General features: G+C 36.6%; 1 non-coding gene across 1 annotated transcript; it reads left to right on the top strand.

Annotated features, from left to right (window-relative positions):
* Window positions 1-19,811: 19,811 nt before the first annotated feature.
* Window positions 19,812-19,943, top strand: LOC112825336 (U6atac minor spliceosomal RNA). The gene has a single exon (XR_003208654.1). It is a non-coding gene; the product is annotated as a U6atac minor spliceosomal RNA (small nuclear RNA).
* Window positions 19,944-21,313: the final 1,370 nt, after the last annotated feature.

Here is a 21,313-nt window from a genome sequence, read left to right as displayed (position 1 = left end):
AAGACTGACATTTTCTCCTTTTATTATTAGACATTCTCCTTCCACAGCTATAGTTACATGCTTTTGTCTTTCCAGGGGACTCTGCATGCATTTTAAGTTAAGCATGGTCATATTTACCATCATGACCTCAAAGGAAGTGCTGCCCTGTATAAAAATGTTAGGGAGTATTTCATTCCTATCCTTGACGTCATTGCCATGCTCTCTTTTCAAATAAATACCTTCTGAGGGTAAAAACAGATAATAATGAATGGTTGCCAAGTTTCCTCTCCTCTGGACTGTCATGGAGGGTTAAGTGTTAAAATGATGAACTTGGCTATAAATAAAAGGGATCATTTCATTATGAATAAATAAAAATTGTCAATTTATAACATGAAAACTCTTTCAGGCCCAAACTTAGAAAGGGAAAGGAAGAAAATCTCAATTTAATTTACTACCTTGAGCCGACAAACACTACCCATATTAACTTAGTTTTCATCCCACATATTATAGCAACTCCCAAAAAACAAAAACAATACTTTCCTGATTCTGGAAGTCTGTGTGTCATGGGGTACAAAGAAAGAAAAGGAAGTGACTGGTTTAAAATAGGCCTGCTAAGTGACTCAATTACATTATACTGAACTCTTTTCAACATCCTTTAGTTCTAAAGGTAAAATGTGGGTTCTACTTGAAAAAGGTTTAAAATGATGGTACAAGTTGATTTACATTACAGTACCTGAAATAAGAAACTCTCTTAGCCAGAACTTATGTTATTAGATAAGTGATAAATGCCCAAAGGTAATGATTTTCATAAGAAATTTACTGAATTTGAATTATTTTAAAAGTAGCTATCTCATTATAAATTGAGTTTTTCCACCAGACTATAAGTTCCTTGAGAGTCACATCTATGTCTTATTCAAGGGTAGCACTGAACATAGTAGAATATCTGGATTTTACAAAGTGTTCAATAAATGTCTGAAGAACACAATTAAGTTTGAAAGAATTCCCAGTATGTGCCTCACTTTCCTCATTATATCAGATACAATATTTACAGTTTGTAGTATCAGATAGAATGTATATTGTTTGTAGTTGTCCTTAATAGGCAAAAAGACAGCTAACACCAGTGTCAAAAAAACTACATACTCCTTTTTCCCTTAAAAAATGTTCCCCCTTCTGATCTGAACCAAGGGAAATTTGAACCAACTCTTCTGACCACCGTACAGTCAACAAGAATCAGAGGTGCATCTCAATGATTCAATTCCACAATTTGGTCCAGATAATAACAACAGCCTTACATTTAGCTCACTTAATAGAAGATTACATTTTACAGTAACATAATTAATAAACAGAGAGCAAAGTGTATCTTAAGTAAAAGTCTGAAATGCTTAGCAAGAGATATGGCTTTGGAAAGAATGGTGCTTTCAAGGTCAAAGACTTGGGTTTAACCAAAATTCAGCATTATTAGCAATGTGACCTTGGGTTAGTCTCTCCCTAAAATAAGCATTCTCCTCTATTAAATGAGGACCATAAAATACTTATCTCATGAAGTTATTATGGGAAGCAATGCATGATAAGATATCAAGCTCTTAGCCTGGTACCTGTTACATAAGTAGGGGATCAGTAAAGTTTTATTGAATCAAAATACAAAAAAATCACAAAACCAGAGAAGTCACTACCTACCTCTTCCCATTAAAATATCCATGCTTACAGTGGTGTATGGGTGATAACACACCAAACAGACTAATGGAGCTTGGAAATAATGACATAATAAATAAGGAAAATAATATTTAAGGAGAGGGAAAGCTGCTAAGGTATGATAAGAATTACTTTTGTTTATTCAATGGATTAGGACTCAATTAATGGGCAATTAAGTTGTATACAATAAAAAACAAATGCAGGGGGGCCTGGGTGGCTCAGTTGGGTAAGCATCTGCCTTCCGCTCAGGTCATGATACTGGGGTCTTGGGAGTGAGCCCTGCATCAAGCTCCTTGCTCAACAGGGAGTCTGCTTCTCCCTCTCCCTCTGCCCCTCCCCATCCTTGCTCAATCTCTCCCTCTTTCTCTCAAATAAATAAATAAATAATCTTTTCTTAAAAATGCAGAAATTGCACATCTGAGGAAGGCAGGGGTCCTTTTCAGACTCAATATGTCAAGTCTGTTATTCAGGATTTACATGCTACATAATTTACATGATAAATTCCAGTCTCATTGTTTTTCATTAACTCATGCTATTTTAATTTATTATTCAACTTTCTTTCCTCTCTCATTGACAGCTAGATCAAATTTTTCTCTAAATTTTCTTTCCATACTCTATGTTACCAATGATGACTTCATTACAACTTAGAATGGATGTGCTAGGACACTTTGGATACAAATGATTAAGCCTACCACACTAGTTAGAAATGACTTCAGATTAGGGGAGTTATTTTTTGTTTTGTTTGCTGCAGGTGATGGTAAAGTAGAAAAGAGAGCTAGCTACTGAGAAAATATGAAAGGTTGTGATCTGGGTAACTATTAAGAAACATTTGAAGTTCTCTCTCAATGGAGCATTCAATCACTGTTCTACATGTTTATTATGCCTGTTCTTCTCTCCCAAACATTTCTTATCCCTACACTCTTTTTTGTTTTAAAGATTTTTTATTCATCCATTTGAAAGAGAGAGAGAGCACAAGTAGGGGCGAGGGGCAAGTGGGCTCTGGGACTCAATCCCAGGACCCTCGGATCATGATCTGAGCTGAAGGCAGACGCTTAACTGACTGAGCTACCCAGGCACCACTTATCCCTACACTCTTAAATTATGTACTAAACTGCACAGGTTGATGTGAAATCACCCACAGGTAAACCATTAGTTCTTTTGAAGGGAATCACTGTGAAGAACTACAGAGCTAAATGATACAACCAAAACTGTTTTTAAAACACAAATGCAAAGATTCAATACACATAACAAAAAATTATAGTAAAGAAGTGCATGTTTCTATGTAATAAGAGACATGACTTGAATAATAAATATAAATATATTTACTTTCATGTTGTGGTTAAGACGTCCCACTTATTCATATTTTCCTGATAATCTTTTCTTCTCTATACTTCTCATTATTAAATGACATTTATAAGAATGTTCTTATAAAATGTCTCAAATCTTTTTTTTTGAATGAAGTGCATAAATCAAATATAAACACTTGGACTAAATTTATTATCAAGTGTCTGCCACTCTTCTCCCTGCTTGAACTTGCTCTGAGGTTACAGAACTTGGACCACTAAAATCATTTCAGTGTGCCTCCCAAAAGAGAATTTTTAAAAGGCATCCATTTATTCACATCAATGGCCCTATGTATATTCAAATTATTTTTTATGATTCAGATAGGAAACCAACTCCTCATTATCTTTTCATCATGTAACCACAAGAATGATCATGTAACTGAAAGGGCTGAAATTCAAGGAGTCTCTCTGGGAATATTTATCCCCCCACATCCCCACCTTTCTTTTCTTTTTTATAATGGGATCCTGGCCAAAAGAAGTGTTCTCTGTACACAAAAAGAATTACACAAAAGAGAAAGTCCAAAGACAGTCACCCACTGGGATTAGTTTATTTACATCATTGAGGTCTTGCTTATTCCTGACCTAATTTGCCAATACAAAAATATTTTTAAATAAAGCATACATTATAAAACTGAGATAATGAATGAGTTTTATTGCGCATTTAAATAGGAGAGTTTAAACAACTGACAGATGCAGAATTCCAGATATAATTACTCTCTGATGTGTGTTTATGTTTTATTTTCCAAAACCCCTGAATGCCTTTTATCCCCTCCTTGTCTCCAATTAACAGCTGCAGTGATAGAAAATATAATTCACATACCAAAGATGATCCGTCTAAAGTTTCCATGGCTATAAAACAGATTGTTTTCTACAATTTCAATCAGATTTTCCTAAGAATATGTTTTTTTGGTTCAAGAATATCTCACTGACCTATTGTCAGTTCCAGAAATTAATATCAATAACACATCTACATTTGTGTCTTATGTGTATGCTAAATCCTATCAAATCCCAGAAGTATTATCAATGAATGTTTGAGAGCCCCCCCAAAAAGAGGAAGGAGTATGTGCTCCAATTCTTCCTTGAGTGCTAAATCAAAAATACATGATTTTTTTTAAAGAAATAAATCAAAGATAGAATTACCTGGAGACTATCACAAGAATATTCATAACATGTACATGATGAACTTGAAATTCTTCTAAGAAGTATTTCATATTAAAGAAATCTATAGAACTTAATTGAGAAATAAATAAGATACAGACAATAATCCTAAATGAAATTGTAAGATTAAAAAATCAAATGTTCTCAAGTTATTTTGTCATAAAATACCAATTACAATTAAAATAAAACTCATTAGTTTTAAAAATAAACAGGTGAAAACATACTACTCTCCTCTATGCTACCACACAGTTCTGTATTCACCTCTCTTTTACGGTTTTTATCACATTATAAATGTGTCTGGTTTGGGGTTTTTTTTTTTTTATGTCTGTTTTCCTAGGAAGATTTTGATTACCAGGGGTGGGGAAACTAGGTAATTTTCATTTCTCTTTCCACACTTTTTCTGGTATATAATAGAAGCTCAGTGATTTTTTATTTTATTTATTTATTTGTCAGAGAGAGAGCACAAGCAGGGGGAGCGGCAGGCAGAGGGAGAAGCTGGGAGCCCAATGCAAGACTCGATCCCAGGGTCCTGGGATCATAACCTGAGCCAAAGGCAGACGCTCAACCGTCCGAGTCACCAAGGCATCCCACTCAGTGATTTTTTAAAAGAAGGTTGGAGCTAACTAGATTTTAAAACTTAATATAAAACAACAGTATATATATATATATAAAAACAGACAAATATATATATTTTTTTTTTTTTTTTTTTTTTTTTTGAGAGAGAGAGAGAGAATGAGAGCATGCGAGCAAAAGGACAGGTAGGGGATGCAGAAAGAGAGGGAGAAAGATATCTCAAGCTGACTCCCCAGAGGGCAGAGCCCAACTCAGGGTTCAATCTCCTGATCCTGAGATCATGACCTGAGCCAACATCAAGATTGGAGGCTTAACTGGCTGAGCCATCCCCAGCCCCCTTAAGCAGTAATAGTTTAAATAATATGGTTTTGATATTTATTTTGAAATACATCAACAAGTAAGAATAGAAAGTCCAGTAAAATATCTAATGATATGTAAGAATATAATAAAAAGGAAATTCAAAACAATCGGGGGGGGAAGCTATTTAATAAATGATAATGAGAAAACCGTTTGGTGATCTGGGAAAATGGGTCAAAATTTATACCATATAATATAATTATAATACAAATGTCTCCTTCTATCTTTTCATTGTGTGTGTGTGTGTGACTGTGTATATATGTATAAATATGATTTAGTTTATAAAAATAAGCATAAAATAAAATTGAGTATTTTTGAAACATTAATGATAGCTTTCTAAACCTTGAGTCAAAAAAAAAGAAACAATAAGATGTAAATTTTGTTTAACAGTTTAATCTTTAACTTTTACTATGAAAAGTAATAGTCATGGTAAAAGGAAAACAACATATTGCAGAAATGCTTATAAATACATGATATCAAAGGTTTTTTTGTTACAAAAGGGGACAATCTGACAGAAAAACAAAAATCAGAAGAAAAATAAGGCAATAACATGGACATGCACATGGGAATCAAATTATTAACTGCACGTAAAAGAGAGGATTCAAGCATTTTATTTATCAAATTGAGGCAAATTAAGGCAACGCTGAAGTACCACTTTACATTTAACTAACAAATATAAAAATACTAAGAACACAATATCCAACACTGTCCAAGTTCTTAGAAAAATAAAACTGATAAACCCATACACTATTGTTGGTAATTTACAGTAGAAAGCCATTTGACAAAGCACTTTAAAGGGCATTTTTTTCAAAAATCGCATCGCTTGTTCCATAAAATTATTTGAAACTTTTAACCTCATAATATCAAGCCAAAAGTTTCAACTGAGTAAATAACCACCCACAAAAAAAAAAAAAAAGGCACATTCGAACAGATTTCTGTGGTGACATAATTTATAGTAGCAAAATATTATAAGGCTAAATCTTTAACATCAGAGGAATGATTGAGTAAACTACTGATTATCAGAAAACCGCTCATGGAAACCACTCATTAAAGATTATAATATATGAAAAGGGCAATATAAATTGAAACCGAATATGACTTGAAACCAAAAGGAAACAAACTGCACAGGTTGGTATGGTGAGGAACATCTCCCTTCTGTTGGTAATATTATTTATTCTATAATTAAAAATTTTTAAAAATGGTTATATAAATTACTGGTAGATGTTCAAAACTAGAGACACACACAAGAATCACATATGAAGCCAAAGCTAAAAACAAAATTAATTTCTCTGAAAGAAAATTACAGCTTCTGAAATGTAGTACATGCCCTGGCATTTAAATGGAGAAAAGGCTAAAAATAATGGGAAAATTACTACAGTAAATAAATGAAAGACAAAATAAAAATGGCTATGGAAAGTATTTGCTCCATGGAGATCAAGAACTAAAGCTGGTTTTAAGCTAAAAAAAAGCAGTTAATTGGTCCATTCAAAGAAGCTAGAAAATAGAAAAGAGAGTATTATTAAAAAAAAAAAAAAAAAAAACACTTTCCCTGTAACTAATTTTTTTTCTCTTTCCCCCACCAGTCATCCCTCTTAACTCCTGTGAACCAACAGTAGCCCACTGGTGTCTAACTATGAAAAGCAAGGTTACAATCAGCTTTGTTTGTGTACATTCATCATCTACATACAAATTTTAACATTAGTTTTAAAAAGGAACACTGAAAAAGAAAAAGGGAACATTGATGCAGAGGTCTGGAGAAAGGGCAAGCTACACCTTAAATCTGTACAGCATCATTTGCAAAATACAGTGCTCCTTCTCATTTCAGTTTCATTAAATGGAATGAAAATGAGAAAATTTGTTATGCCACGGGTGTTCACACAACTCTACCCGGATCAGCCACTGTGTTGAGACACATCTGGTGTGCCAGAAACAAACTAGGAAGTGGTGTGTAGGAGGAAAGAAAATTAAAAGTTGTCAAACATATTTCTTTAGGCACTCAACATAATCTGTTATTCTAATTATTTTCCTGATATTGATGTAGCCAAGTTAATTACTATACAAACAAAATAAAACTTTTAGGTTCCCCCAAAACTCTTCCTTCACTATTTCTTACATGGCATACCCATATAACACACCATACACCCAAACACATACACACCATATTAGGAAATTTTCTCCTTGGGGTATTTCATGCCCCCTGGGTATTAGATTATCCTACATTCTTCAAAAATATCCAGCTATTTTATGCTTACTTATCTGTTAATAACTGGAGGACCATTTCCTCAATATTCCCTTCTAATCTGAGCAACTATGTGACTATACGACAATTTTAGTGCCAAAACCAGGGACAACAATGAAGACAACTGGCAGTGGGAAATAAATTGCCTGAAATCATCAACTGATTTCACACAGACAACCAAAGAGTCCAGGTTTAATTTATTAATATTAAATTATACAAAATTAAGGCTCATAGTCTTTTCATGCACAGTTCACCCTTAAAAATGCAAGCCAGGAATAATACCTCAGAGAAGATCTTTCTAGTCAGGTTTTCCCAAATAATAATGTACTAAGAAAAACACTTAAAAATACAGGTAAACGTTGATCCACTAACCAAATTAGGAATGTGAAGACTATTTAACAGCTAAGATTCATAAAGCACATATAATGTTTCAGACACTGTTCTAAAGTGCCTTCCAGGTATTTAATTTACTCAACTCTCACAAGACTTTTGAAGTAGACAGCATTAGTTAGTATGCTCATTGTGCAGATGAGCAAATTGCAGCAGAGAGATTGTGAAAGTCAGCTGGTGGTACTGAGTTTCAAGCCAGGTCCATAAGTCTCCACCGCTAGTCTCCCACCCACCCCACCCCCTGGCCCGGTGCCTCCCGCTGTGCACCATGACTGCCTCTGGGCTACTCCCTGTGCGCCAACTTCTCAGTTCTCACTGTAACAGATACTTGACAGGCCCACCGAGCAAAAACATGATGGTGATTTGCGAGATGTCCATTCAACCACATCTTCAGAAACAATGAATCTTAAAGGCGATGGTTTCGATGCCAAGAATGTACTGAAACATCTTAAATCTTAACATCTTAAAACATAAAATCTGAAATCTACTCTGCCATTTAGTATCTTTTCATCTAAATAGCCTCGAACCAACTAAAAGGAAGCAGAAGCCGAGTGAGCATCATAGTGGGGGAGAATCCACGAGTATCCAGAACATTACCATGTTCAATTACTTCTAATTTACTTCTGAATGGAGTCCAAGGGTCTACACACACAGGTGCAACATGTTTCACAAGGCAAGAAATCCTAAAGAAAAAAAAATCCCTTAATGGGAAGGATATGTTAAATGTTCTCTAGGCCGTCATAGGTAACTATCTTAAACCGTTAATGTAGAAGGTAAAGAAAAGAGATGAACACTTAAAAAATATCTGGGAAAAAAACCAAAGTCATGAAACCTAGTAGTCACTTAACCTACATAAAACTAAAAATCAACTAAAACTTCCCAGACAGTTCTATGACCTGAAATTTTACTTAATTCAGACCCAGGAGGAGACAAAAGCAAAACAAAATAAGATCATTTGACTCTGCCTATAGATACCTGGGAATGTATTTATTAAAATATAATGGTGGGGGCGCCTGGGTGGCTCAGTTGGTTAAGCGACTGCCTTCGGCTCAGGTCATGATCCTGGAGTCCCGGGATCGAGTCCCGCGTCAGGCTCCCTGCTCGGCAGGGAGTCTGCTTCTCCCTCTGACCCCCCCCCTCATGTGCTCTCTCTCTCTTTCTCTCATTCTCTCTGTCTCAAATAAATAAATAAAATCTTTAAAAATATATATATATAATGGTGGGTGCTGGCAGAGATTAAGCTAAGACAGCAAATCAAGAGGTAAAAGTATTCCCCAAGCTTTCTCTTAAAAATGTCAGAAGAAGAACACCCTGGTGATGACAGAGTAGAAGAGTTCTTCATTTCCCGTTATGAGAATATTCTGAGCACATGTTCAAGGCACTCTCATCACCACTGCTTAATTCCCATTTATCTTCCTCAAATGCAAATGGTCAGTTTGCCTAGGCTGACTTCACTACCCTCGCTTTTTCAACTCTATTCAGGAGAATAATGGCAACATGACTCATCATGCAGGGGGGAGCGTGTAAATGACACTGGTGTCAGAATACTGATGGGAAACAGGAGTGGTAAGGCAAGAAAAAAAAAAGAAGAAAAGACAAAGACACCAGAAGGTGACCTACTTGAAAGGAGGGGATTCCTATGGGTGGTGGAGGGCTGCTCTCATTGGCCAGAGTCCTTGGAAAGCACCCTGGTGGCAGGCTCTTGGCCTCCCAGTGGGGTCTCTCAGAGGTATAGCCCTAACAGCCCTTCCTGAGAGTGGTCCCGCGTGGGGGTCAAATGGGCACCTGAGTTCCCACCCTTCTCCATCTGTGACTGGGTGGCTAAGTTCAGTACAGAGTTGTGGGAGGCATGGGAAGCCAGCTTCAGCCTTGAGTCCAACATGTGGTCCAAAGTCCAATTATTTGTAAGAAGGCAGTAATTTTGATCCCTTTCTCTTTCCTACATTTATTTCTTGATGGCTCCAAACACAAAGAGAATGGTAGAGTACATAACACTTTGAAATCCCAACCAAATGTAAAACATTTTTTTTTTTTTTGCTGGTTTTCCAAATTCATAGGAAGTATGGAGAGTTATTTTAAAAGCATTAAGGAAAACTACCTAAAGATACAAAATCTGAGACAGGAATAGGGGTGGATCTTAAGCGTTCCTGGGGGCGGAAAGATGGCTTCCACAGACCAGCTCTGTTGTGAAGTGGTCGTAACAGAAGTTCCAGCCTAAGCTTCCTGTGCCAACTAAGTAACCGGGCCCAGCTCCCCTGAGTATGAAACGAGAGTACTGGACAAGGCTATCTTCAGGGCACCTACAGGCACCAACATTCTATGATGTTACAACTAAAATTAACTAGCTTTGGCAGTACTTTTAACGTGAAAAATGAAAACCCACATCAGTCCCACATCATAAGACTGAAGTCAGCTCAGAGCCAGAGAAACCTCTCTTTCAGAAAGAAGAAAATGCTGTTGATCTGCAGTAACTTTAGAAACTGGTGAAGAGAGAAAAAAATATACTGAGAAATTAAAACAGGACATTGACCTCTGTGAAAAGATCAGTTACAAGAAGAATCCGTGCTGGGCGAAGGGAAAAGTAGTCCTTCCTTGTATTATTTTTAAAGTAGGTATGTCCTTGGAAATATTATTAAAAATACTGAATCCTCAATTGCCCAATGATATTAGTCCACTTCCAAAACCCAGTAAAATCCCAAATTAGCTTGCAGATGAATGATGGCTTTAAGAGTTTATCCAGAATCCAGTGTGATCCTATAGATGGGATGGGCCAAACTCCTCAGAAAATGCCAAGAAACATTTGAGCCAGGCCAAAAGTGCTGAAACGTTCCACTGACATAGAACCCACAAGTCAACATGAAGCTTTCACTGGAAGATACAGCCTTTGCGTGCAGTTTTCCAGGGATCCAGCCAAAACTTAGAGATTATTGAAAAAAGCTCTCAAAACCAAAATGATTCCAAATAGAGATTTGTATGACAGGAGAATTCTGAATGGAAAATTATCATTCACAAACGATGGATTCAATAGCTGATCCCATTACATCAGAGGATTTTAATTCTTCCTGGAAATTCTTTACAAATTACAGGTAACCAAAGTCTGAGCAGAACTTTTGTGTATTTTTAAACAAGTCAATTGTTTCAATGAGATAAGTACATTATTTCCACCAGACAGATAATTGTTTTCTTGTTCAATTGCATTACATTTGTGTATCCAGGTATAAAATGTTACAAATGGAAAATTACTGAGAAGCAAAGCAGTCATTAGTGTGACTTATAAATGCAGCAGAGATGTCACAGAAGTTTTTCTAATGCTTTTCTATATTCCCAAATATGTATATTTTATTTTTTAATCTCTTCTCTATCTGCTGTCAGCTGACCAACAAGAATGACTAAGTGACTTGAATATATAAATATACACAAAAGTAAAATAAATTCCAGCATAAATTACTCACCTTCCTAAGAAATCCAGAAATTTAGGATGTCTTGGAAGTAAAAATAAATACTTTTCAAGTATCATACTGGAAATAGGCAGTATTTCTAGATATTACTTTGTAGGTAGAGGAACTGTATCAGAAAAGTGATTACTGTTGTGACATTGTCTATTTCCTGAGAGACTTCTTACCTATTAACTGTCCTCAATTAGAAAAGCCTCAAAGCAAACAAAAGAGACGTTAAATACCAAAAAAATTCAGCACTTTGTTAGTTGAAGGCAGGTTATTTCCAGATGGAATTTGCACATAGATGGTCACTGAGAAAGAACGCCTACAGAGAGTGTGCCCTTACATACCAGAAAGTACGAAGGCAGACAATAGGAATTATAAACCATAGCTAACACACAATGCATATCCTGGGGGCACAAGTTCCATTTAATGAAGAAAATGGGTTTTTTAATTTTAGTATTTTAATGCCTTTGGATTAAAGCTTACGGCACCTATTTCCCATCTGTTCAACAGTTTCTGTATCACATATATCAACATACACACTGTACATTTTTTAAATAGAAAGACCATAATTTTTCCAAACTTCTTAGAAATCCATCATATTTCAAACTGTACAGTCAAAAAACTGTTAAAGGGTATAGACTACAATTAAACATCACACATTGATCAAATACCCAAGAAGGATTAAAATGGGTATTGTGAGATTATATGATATTATAGCACAGATCTAGAAACATATGAGGAGGTGCAATATAATGCTGAATAAGGTATGGTAAACATATAGGATCATTTTAACCAGTGGCTCTTCTCTCTTAATTACATACATTGATTCTATGAGAAGATTTTAAGAGTTAGAAGACTTTGTAATAGAATAAAAATTCCTAAGAACTGAAATTTCTTTATAGTATTGGAGTTTTACAAAAAATACTGCTTGTGTGTTTTTATTTTCTAGGGCTTTTTTAGAGCTATATTAATTTAAAGCTATATAAAACAGGATTAGATCCCCTGTAAAGAATTTTTTTAATCACGCTTTTAATATTTAGGAGGAAATTTGTTGGTCCAAAGATGTTTTAGACAAGATTATATACAAGCTTTGATTTAATATGTTACAATATTTTGATTAATATTAAATTAATAAAAACTTCCAAAAAAGTGGTGAGGAAGATTTGCTGTAAAATTTATTTTCTGAATTTACCCAAGGCTACTTTTGCAGCTTAGAACAACTTTTTGACATATGCATGCGAATTTTCCCCAGCAGTTTTCAGCTTAAATCAGGCTTCGCTTTTTTGGAAAAGGAAATCAAAGTCCTAGAATTAAAATGTGGAACTGGTTTCTGTATGTCTACTTAAATGCCAAGTCAAGACTAGAGCAAAGGAGGACACCCGTGGGATCAAGAGCTGCATGCTCTACCGACTGAGCCAGCCAGATTTGCCAACAGCATTTTTTTAACAGAGCTAGAACAAACAATCCTAAAATTTGTATGGAGCCACGAAAGACCCCAAATAGCCAAAGCAATCCTGAAGAAGAAAAGCAAGCTGGAGGCATCACAATTCCAAACTTCACGTTATATTACAAAGCTGTAGTAATCAAAACAGTGTGTGGTGCTTGCACAAAAATAGACACACAGACCAATGGAATGGAATAGAAAACCCAGAAATGAACCCACGACCATATGGTCAATTAATCTTCGACAAAACAGGAAAGAATATCCAATGGAAAAAAGACAGTCTCTTTAACAAATGTATTGGGAAAACTGGATAGCAACATACAAAAGAATGAAACTGGACCACCACTTTCTTACACTGTACATAAAAATAAATTCAAAATGGATTAAAGATCTAAACATGAGACTTGAAACCATAAAAATCCTGGAAGAGAACACAGGCAATAACCTCTTTGACACTGGCCATAGCAACTTCTTTCTAGGTATGTCTCCAGAGGCAAGGGAAACAAAAGCAAAAATAAACTACTGCAATTCCATCAAAATAAAAAGCTTCTGCACAGCAAAGGAAACCATCAACAAAACTAAAAGTCAGCCTACAGAATGGGAGAAGATTTTTGCAAATGACATATCCAATAAAGTGTTAGTATCCAAAATCTACTAAGAACTTATCAAACTCAAATTATTCCTAAAACAGGAATAATCCAATTAAAAAATGGGCAGAAGACATGAATAGACATTTTTCCAAAGAGGCTAACAGACACATGAAAAGATACTCAACATCACTCATCATCAGGGAAATGCAAATTAAAATTCCAATGGGATATCTCCTCATACCTGTCAGAATGGCTGAAATCAACAACACAAGAAACAACAGGTGTTGGTGAGGATGGGGAAAAAGGGGAATCCCCTTGCACTGTTGGTGGGAATGCAAACTTGTGCAGCTACTCTGGAAAACAGTATGGAGGTTCCTCAAAAAGTTAAAAATAAAACTATCTTTTGATCCAGCAATTGCATTACTAGATAGTTACCCAAAGAATACAAGGATCCTGATTCAAACAGGATCAAACAGGATTCAAACATGCACCCTAATGTTTATAGCAGCATTATCTACAAGAGTCAAATTATGGAAGCAACCCAAATGTCCACTGATTGATGAATGGATAAAGAAGATGTGGTGTGTATGTGTGTGTGTGTGTGTGTGTGTGTGTGTGTGTGTGTGTGTGTATAACTCAGCCATATAAAAGAATGAAATCTTACCATTTGCCATGACATGGTTGGAGCTAGAGAGCATAATGCTAAGCAAAGTAAGTCAGTCAGAGAAAGACAAATACCATGATTTCACTCATATGTAGAATTTAAGAAACAAAACAAATGAGCAACGGAAAAAAATAGAGAGAGAGAGGCAAACCAAGAAAGAGAACTATAGAGAACAAAGTGATGGTTACCAGAAAGGAGGTGGGTGGAGGGAATGAGCTAAATAGGTGATGCGGATTAAGGAGTACACTTGTGATGGGCACCAAGTAATGTACGGAAGTGTTGAATCACTATATCATACACCTGAAACTAATATTACACTGTTTATTAACTGGAATTTAAATAAAAACTAAAAAAAGTGTGCCCCCCCAATAAAACTTTTGTGTTTTAAAGGATACCAACAAGAAAGTGAAAAGACAATCTACAGAATGGGAGAAAATATTTGCAAATCGCGTAACTACTAAGGAACTTATAGCCAGAATATATAAAGAACTCTTACAATTCAACCACAAAAAGACAAATAATCCAATTAGAGACAGGACAAAGGATTTGAATAGATGTTTCTTCAAAGAAGATACATGAATGGCCAATAACCACACAAAAAATTGCTCAACATCATTAGCAATCAGGGAAATGCAAATCACAACTATATTTACTAAGATGACTAAAATAAAAATGACAAACAAAAACAAGCATTGATGAGGCTGTGGAGAAACTGAAACCCTCATACATTGCTGGTGGTAGTGTAAAATGGTGCAGCCACTTTGGAAAACAATTTGGCAGTTCCTCAGAAAGTTAAATGTAGAGTTACCTATGACCCAGCAATTCCACTTTTAGGTATATAGCTAAGAACATTGAAAATATATGTCCACACAAAAACTAGAGCATAAATTGTGTATAGCAGCATTATTCATAATAACCCCAAAGTAGAAACAACCCAAATGTCCATCAAGTGATGAATGTGATTTAAAAAAAAAAAAAAGTGATCTATTCCTCAAATGGAATATTATTTGGTAATAAAAAGGAATGTAGTATTGATACGTGCTAAAATATGAATGAATCTTGAGCAAGATTAGCCCACATGCAAAGTTGGAGGGTGCAGTCTATAAGAGATTACCTTCACTTGTAACACTAATTATAAATTTGGGGGTTCCTAAAACCCTCTTAATTGTGATAATAAATTAGAGGGACACACAGAACTCACTGAAAGGGGATATCCTCATGGTTTATTACAGGAAAAGGCTCTAGATTAAAATCAGCCAAGGAAAGAAGTACATAGGACAGAGTCCAGGAGGATTCCAAATGTGAAGCATCTGGTTGACCCCTCCCTGAGTAGCCAGGACAGTGTTGTTCTCCTGACATTGATATAGACAATACGCAAGCAGTATTGCCAACCAGGGAAGCTCACCCAAGCCCTGCTGGCCAAAGTTTTTACTGGGCTCCCATCATGTAGGCATATCTGATTACTTATGTGGCTGATCTCAGTCTGTAGCCCCTCCACATATCTATTGATATTGGGGGTGACCTAAAGCCCACACTAAATCACATTCCTGGTCTTCCTGGCCAGCCCCGACCCTAAGACTGTTTGATATGGCTGGCCTCCACAGACTATCTGGTGACCCAAGACTCCCAAGCAAATAAAGATATTATTAAGCATGACATTGCAAGAGCTTAGAGATTATTCCCAAGAAGCTGAGGACAAAGGCCAGATCTCTGTGCAAGGTTAAATTCTTGACTACAGAAACCTTGGAAACATTATGTTAAGTGAAAGAAGCCAATCACAAAAGGCCAGATATAATTCCATTCATATAAAATTTCCAGAATAGAGAAGTGCATAGAGAAAAAAAGTAGATTAATAGTTACTGGGGGATGGGAGGGTGGGGATGGTGCCCGGCTGGCTCAGTCCATAAAGCATGGGACTTTTGATCTCAGGGTCGTGAGTTCAAGTCCCACATTGGGGATAGAGCCTACTTAAAAAAAAAAAAAAAAAAAAAGTTACCTGGGGCTAGGTTGGGTGAAGTGGAGGATAGGAAAGGTGAGTGACTGCTAATGGGTACAGGGTTTCTTTTTGAAGTGTTGAAAAATTATATGGTGCTGATGGTGGCACAATCTGTGAATATACTAAAAACCACTGATCTGTACACTTTAAAAGGTGAATTTTATAGAATGTGAAATATATTTCAATAAAGCTGTAAAAGCGAAGTCGAGTAAAATGCAAAATTAATAAAATGAATAAATAAGTGAATAAAAAGGGAAAAAAAGACGAGAGCAAAGGAATACTAATTCCAGTTTCATTTTTTATTTAAGGTAAAAAATAAAGGTAAAAGTCATGGCCTAGAGATCTCACAAATCTAAAGCACAACATTTAAAACTGGGGAAACAGGAGCAGGGAAACCATTGCCTTCATGGAGGAAACTGACAACCAATGTCAAGAGTGAACTCTGTCACCAACTAGGTTTTTGTGTACAGACTCCTCTTTCTTCTCTAGGTCCGTAATTCCCACTGTATCCTCTGCTCCTCTGTCTCACTCCCTGTGGGCTTTGTTCTGCCAGGTGACCTCTGTTCACTTGCTTGCACAGGATTCCAAGATGCCACACCCAGCCCAATCCACACGAGCTACCTACCTTACCACAGCCACTTAAAATAATTTCACTTGACTCTCCAATACTACCTTCAGAGTCAACAAAAGCAAAACCAAACACATGCTCTCTCAGAATTGACTGCCTATTCCAACTTCCCCTATGGCATAGTACTATTACGATCCTCCAGAATTCTCAGTCCCAAATTTTAAGTCATCTTTAATTCTTCCCTCATCTGTAGCATCCACATCTAGTCAGTCTCCATAGCCTACGTGTATTAGTCAGAGTTCTCCAAGAAATAGAGACTGAGTATAAGGAATTGGCTCACACAACATGAAGGATGGTAAGTCCGAAGTCTGCAGAGCTGGTGTCTCTGTTTGACACTAAAGGTCAGCAGGCTTCTGAAGAACCAGGAAGAACCAGTGTTCCAGTTCAAAGGCTGCCAGGCAGAATTCTCTCTCACTTGGGGGAGGTCAGCCTTTTGTTCTATTCAGGCTTTCAACTAACTGGATGAGGTCCACCGATATGACGGAGGCTCAATCTGCTTTACTCAGTCTACAAATTTAAATGTTAATCTCAATAAAACCCATACAGAAACACCCAGAATAATGTTTGACCAAATATCTTGGCGGCCAGTGGCCTAGTCCAATTGATGTCAAATTAACCATCACATCATGGTTTTACTTCTGAAAAGTCACACTCTTTTTTCTCCATTCTCAGTCTCACTCCCATCATCTCAGTTCAGGTCCTTATGATCTCCTACTGGTTTTCAGCGCAAGGATGTAAACCAGCCCCCTTCCCAACCTTCAGTTCACACATCACTGGGTTTGCTGTGAATACATTTACTTTCAGAAATGTTTTTAACATATCATTCCTGTCCTGTTCCTTAATTCACAATGACATCTTACTCTAAATAGATCCAATTATTTTTCTCACAATATATTGCTCTATATAATCCAGCCGTACTTGCCCTACTGACCTGTTCCTTTCATCACTCTCCTAATTTAGAACTTGTAACTGGCCAATAACTTAAATATCTTCTCCACGCATCCACACCCATTCCTTCCGCAAAGCACCCCCCTTTTCTGGAAAGCACTCTGCACTCTTCTTTACCTACCTCAATTCCATCCACTTGCTAAGGTTTGTCTCCAGCTTCAACTCCTTTCTGAAGTTTTCCTATTTCTCCAAACCGTATAAATCTTTTAGTTTTCTAATCCTCAACGTTCATTTAAGATAAACAAAAGCATTGCTACTCTAAACTACTCTGTCTTGTTCACAGATTTCTTTCTTTCTTTCTTTTTAGAGAGTGAGAGAGAGGAGAGAGAAAGGGAGGGAGCGTAAGTGTGGAGGGAGGAGCAGAGAGAGAATCTTAAGCAGGCTCCATGCCCAGCACAGAGACTGACACCAGGCTCAATATCACAACGCTGAGATCATGACCTGAATGAAAATCAAGTTAGACGCTTAACCGACTGAGACACCCAGGTGCCTCTCATGAGTGTATTTCTATTGCACATCCCTCTTTCCCTAGTCCTCAGTCTCACCCTATCACCTCCAAATATACATCTTCTATTTATTTTGGGTTGAAAATCTTGTGCTATGCCAAGCACTGTGTAAGGCAGTAGACATACAAAGAGGTGCTACTCTCAGAAGACTTACAGTCTAATAGGAGAGAGATAATTATTGTAATAACTAAGGAGCAATGTACTGCACGCTGTAACAAAGGTACATACAAAGCTCTAAGGGAACACAGAGGATGTAACTCAGGGAGAAAGTAAATTGCCCTAGTAGAATGATGTGGTAGGGGATAAATTTAAAGGGAGGAGAGGAAAAGGCATTTCAAATACTGAAAATAACCGGTGCAAAAGAACAGAAACAATGAAGAACATACACACACACACAAATGTAGATATATACACAAACATATATATGTATACATACATACATAGAGATACATACACATATATTCATATGTATTCATATAAGGTATGATGAGACATTTACCATGATGGCAAACAAACTGGGTATTAAGGATCAGAACCCAGGCATAGAATTGCTGAAAAACAAGAGATTAAATTCAACAAAGGAATCATCGAATAATACGAACAGAGCCCCAGAAACAAAAATATCTGTAGTATTGAGAAGGCTAAGTCCAGATCTTGAGTGGAGCTGAGGAGAAGCAGGCATGGCTGGAGCATGGAGCCACACCACTTCTAACCAAGGGAGTTGGAAGTCTCTAGAATATAAGTAAAATTTTATTTGTCCCTTATCCATGATCATAAAGAACAAAGTTTTTCATAACTCATTTGGCAACAACTCTAAGCTCATCTGGCAACAAAAACTGGCCTCAACAAATAGGAAGCTATTTATTATCTTTATCTCTTTTAGTATTAATATCTATGAATTTCACTGCAGAAATAAATATTAAATTATTTCATTAGCAGGAACTGTTCCAAACTCCATTAAAAGTGACATGACATGAGGGGTTCCGTCAGTTAAGCATCTGCCTTAGGCTCAGGTCATGATCTCAGGGTCCTGGGATCAGCCCTGCTTTGGTGGGGAGTCTGCTTTTCCCTGTCCCTCTGCCCTCCCCTCCCTGACCCCACCATCTCTCTCTCATAAATAAATCTTAAAAAAAAAAAGTGACATGACATGTAACACAGGATTTATGTTCCATACTACCTTAAAAAAAATCTGATAAATTCTTAATTCCAAAACATACCTGGCCCCCGGGGTTTTGAATAAGATTCTATGGACCTTAGATTTTGAGATTCCACAGAATGAGATACAGAAAGAGGTCTCTTGCCCAAGAAAGGTTTTAGAGTTCATGGAAGATCCATTTAGGAACTGTTTTGTTAAGTGGAGGATAAGTTCTCAGTGCCAAACACATTCTATTATCGACTGCCTTTGTGATCTGTGACAGTTTATTTTGCTTATATAATATTAGTTAAAAACAAAAAATAAACTGCCAATCATAGACTCTTACATCAACCTTTTTACTCCCCTTATAATGCCAAGAATACCAGGAAAAAAATTGTAAAACAACATTCTCTTTGCCTCCTATAACCTTAATAGATAGTTTCCTGGAATTGTCTATTCAAACAGAAAATTAATTTCCATGCACAGCTGGAAATACCACATTGGCAAGCGAAGAAAACATCAAACACCAGTAGATTAAATAAAAAGTGTAGGAACTATAAAGACTCAACAAAACAGAATTTGCTCAGTAAGATGGTCCTATGAAAACAGCTTTTCACCGTTTATTTAACGTATGAATACATCTCTTAAAGTGAAGTAGCAATAATCAAGGAAGCTTTGGATCCAGAGAAACACTGAGAGGATTATATCACTCAAGCAGTTTTTCTACCGCTGTATGAAAGGAGAAAAGGTTAGCACCTCCTTTGCCAAGGGTGGAAGAGGTCCTTGGGTCTGTACACCATGTATGGGTAAGACATTGCACCGAATTTGTAGCTTCTCGCCATGGCTGGATTTCTTTTTTCTTCACTTTGGGATGGTGAAAAAGTTCTAGAGATATATAGTGGTAATGGTTGTGCAATAATAATGTGAATGTACTTAACGTCACTGAAGTGTACACTCTAAAAGGGTTAAAATGGTCAATTTCATGTTATATATATTTTACTGTGATAAAATATAATTTCAATAATAAACAAAAAGCTCTTGAAGTCAATAAAAAATAGAATAGTCTAAAAGAAACATATGCAACAGGCACAAACAAATTCAAAACAGGGGAATCCAATAAATACATGGAAAATGTTCAAAACCACTAAGAAGAATGCAAGTAAAAATGACGACACATGATCACGTATCATCTTTCAAATTAGTGAAGATTAAAAAAGATCAAGAATTTAAAAAAGAAAAAAGGCAGCTTTTCTAGACACACCAACAAGATTGGGTTTTGTTTACACGTCGTGCTCCACTGGCTTCAGCCTAATAGGTATTCCTCTTTGGACTGACAGCCATCAGGAAACAGCAGGCTCGTGGTGGGTGCCATCCCTCCCTGACGCTGGACCTGCATCGGGCAATGACTTGTATGGCCAATATTCAACTAATAACAAACTAAACAAAATAATACCCTTTGTACAAACACTTCAAAAACAAGAGATGGAGAGGCAAAAAACCAGAATATCACCTGTAGGAACTGCTCCAAGCAAGAAGCAGTAACCACATGGGAATGAGAAACCGCAATCGGCATCCAGACAGTTGGCCCCCTGGGCTCTGGCTGCCTCGATTCTCAAGTTGTCAGGAGAAAAATTAAAAAAACCCCAGCACGGACACTTTGTAAAGAACAACAGAGAGAAATTTCAGTAAAAATCAATTTGTTATGAAAGCAAGAGAGAGAAAAAAATTCCACCTGGACTTTTATCATTGCAGGACTTCGGAACGCGTGAAAGGTTGAGTTCAGGAACATTTCTAGACCAAGCATAATGGAGTTCCAAAGTGACATACTGTGTCACAAAACATGGAGCTCCATCTCTGTTGACCAATGACCCCAAACCACCACGTCCTTCAGTAAACCTGCTGGGATTTCCCACAAGCCAAGTGAGGGATCAATTTAATTAGCTACACATAGGAGGAAGTAATTAGATGGCAAAATACATGGCACCAAGCAGGAGCTCAGTAAATAGCTGTTGAACTGAAACACGTGGTAGAAGCTAATAAACATGACTTATATCTATTGATGAAATTTATTAGATTATTATTCCAACTTTCCACCAAACTTAACTTAGGGGGAATACGGGCTTTATCCATAGAGCAAAAGCTGTAAAGGTTCTACTCTTTTCCACTTGGCATCACCAGTTACAACCAACCCCCCACATGGTGCTCATAGGCTCAGTGAGGATTCATTT

This window comes from Callorhinus ursinus, unplaced genomic scaffold (assembly GCF_003265705.2).
Source record: "Callorhinus ursinus isolate GAN/ISIS: 27379988/994484 unplaced genomic scaffold, GSC_fseal_2.0 scaffold12, whole genome shotgun sequence".
NCBI lineage: Eukaryota > Metazoa > Chordata > Mammalia > Carnivora > Otariidae > Callorhinus > Callorhinus ursinus.
This window is presented reverse-complemented; position numbering and strand designations above follow the sequence as displayed.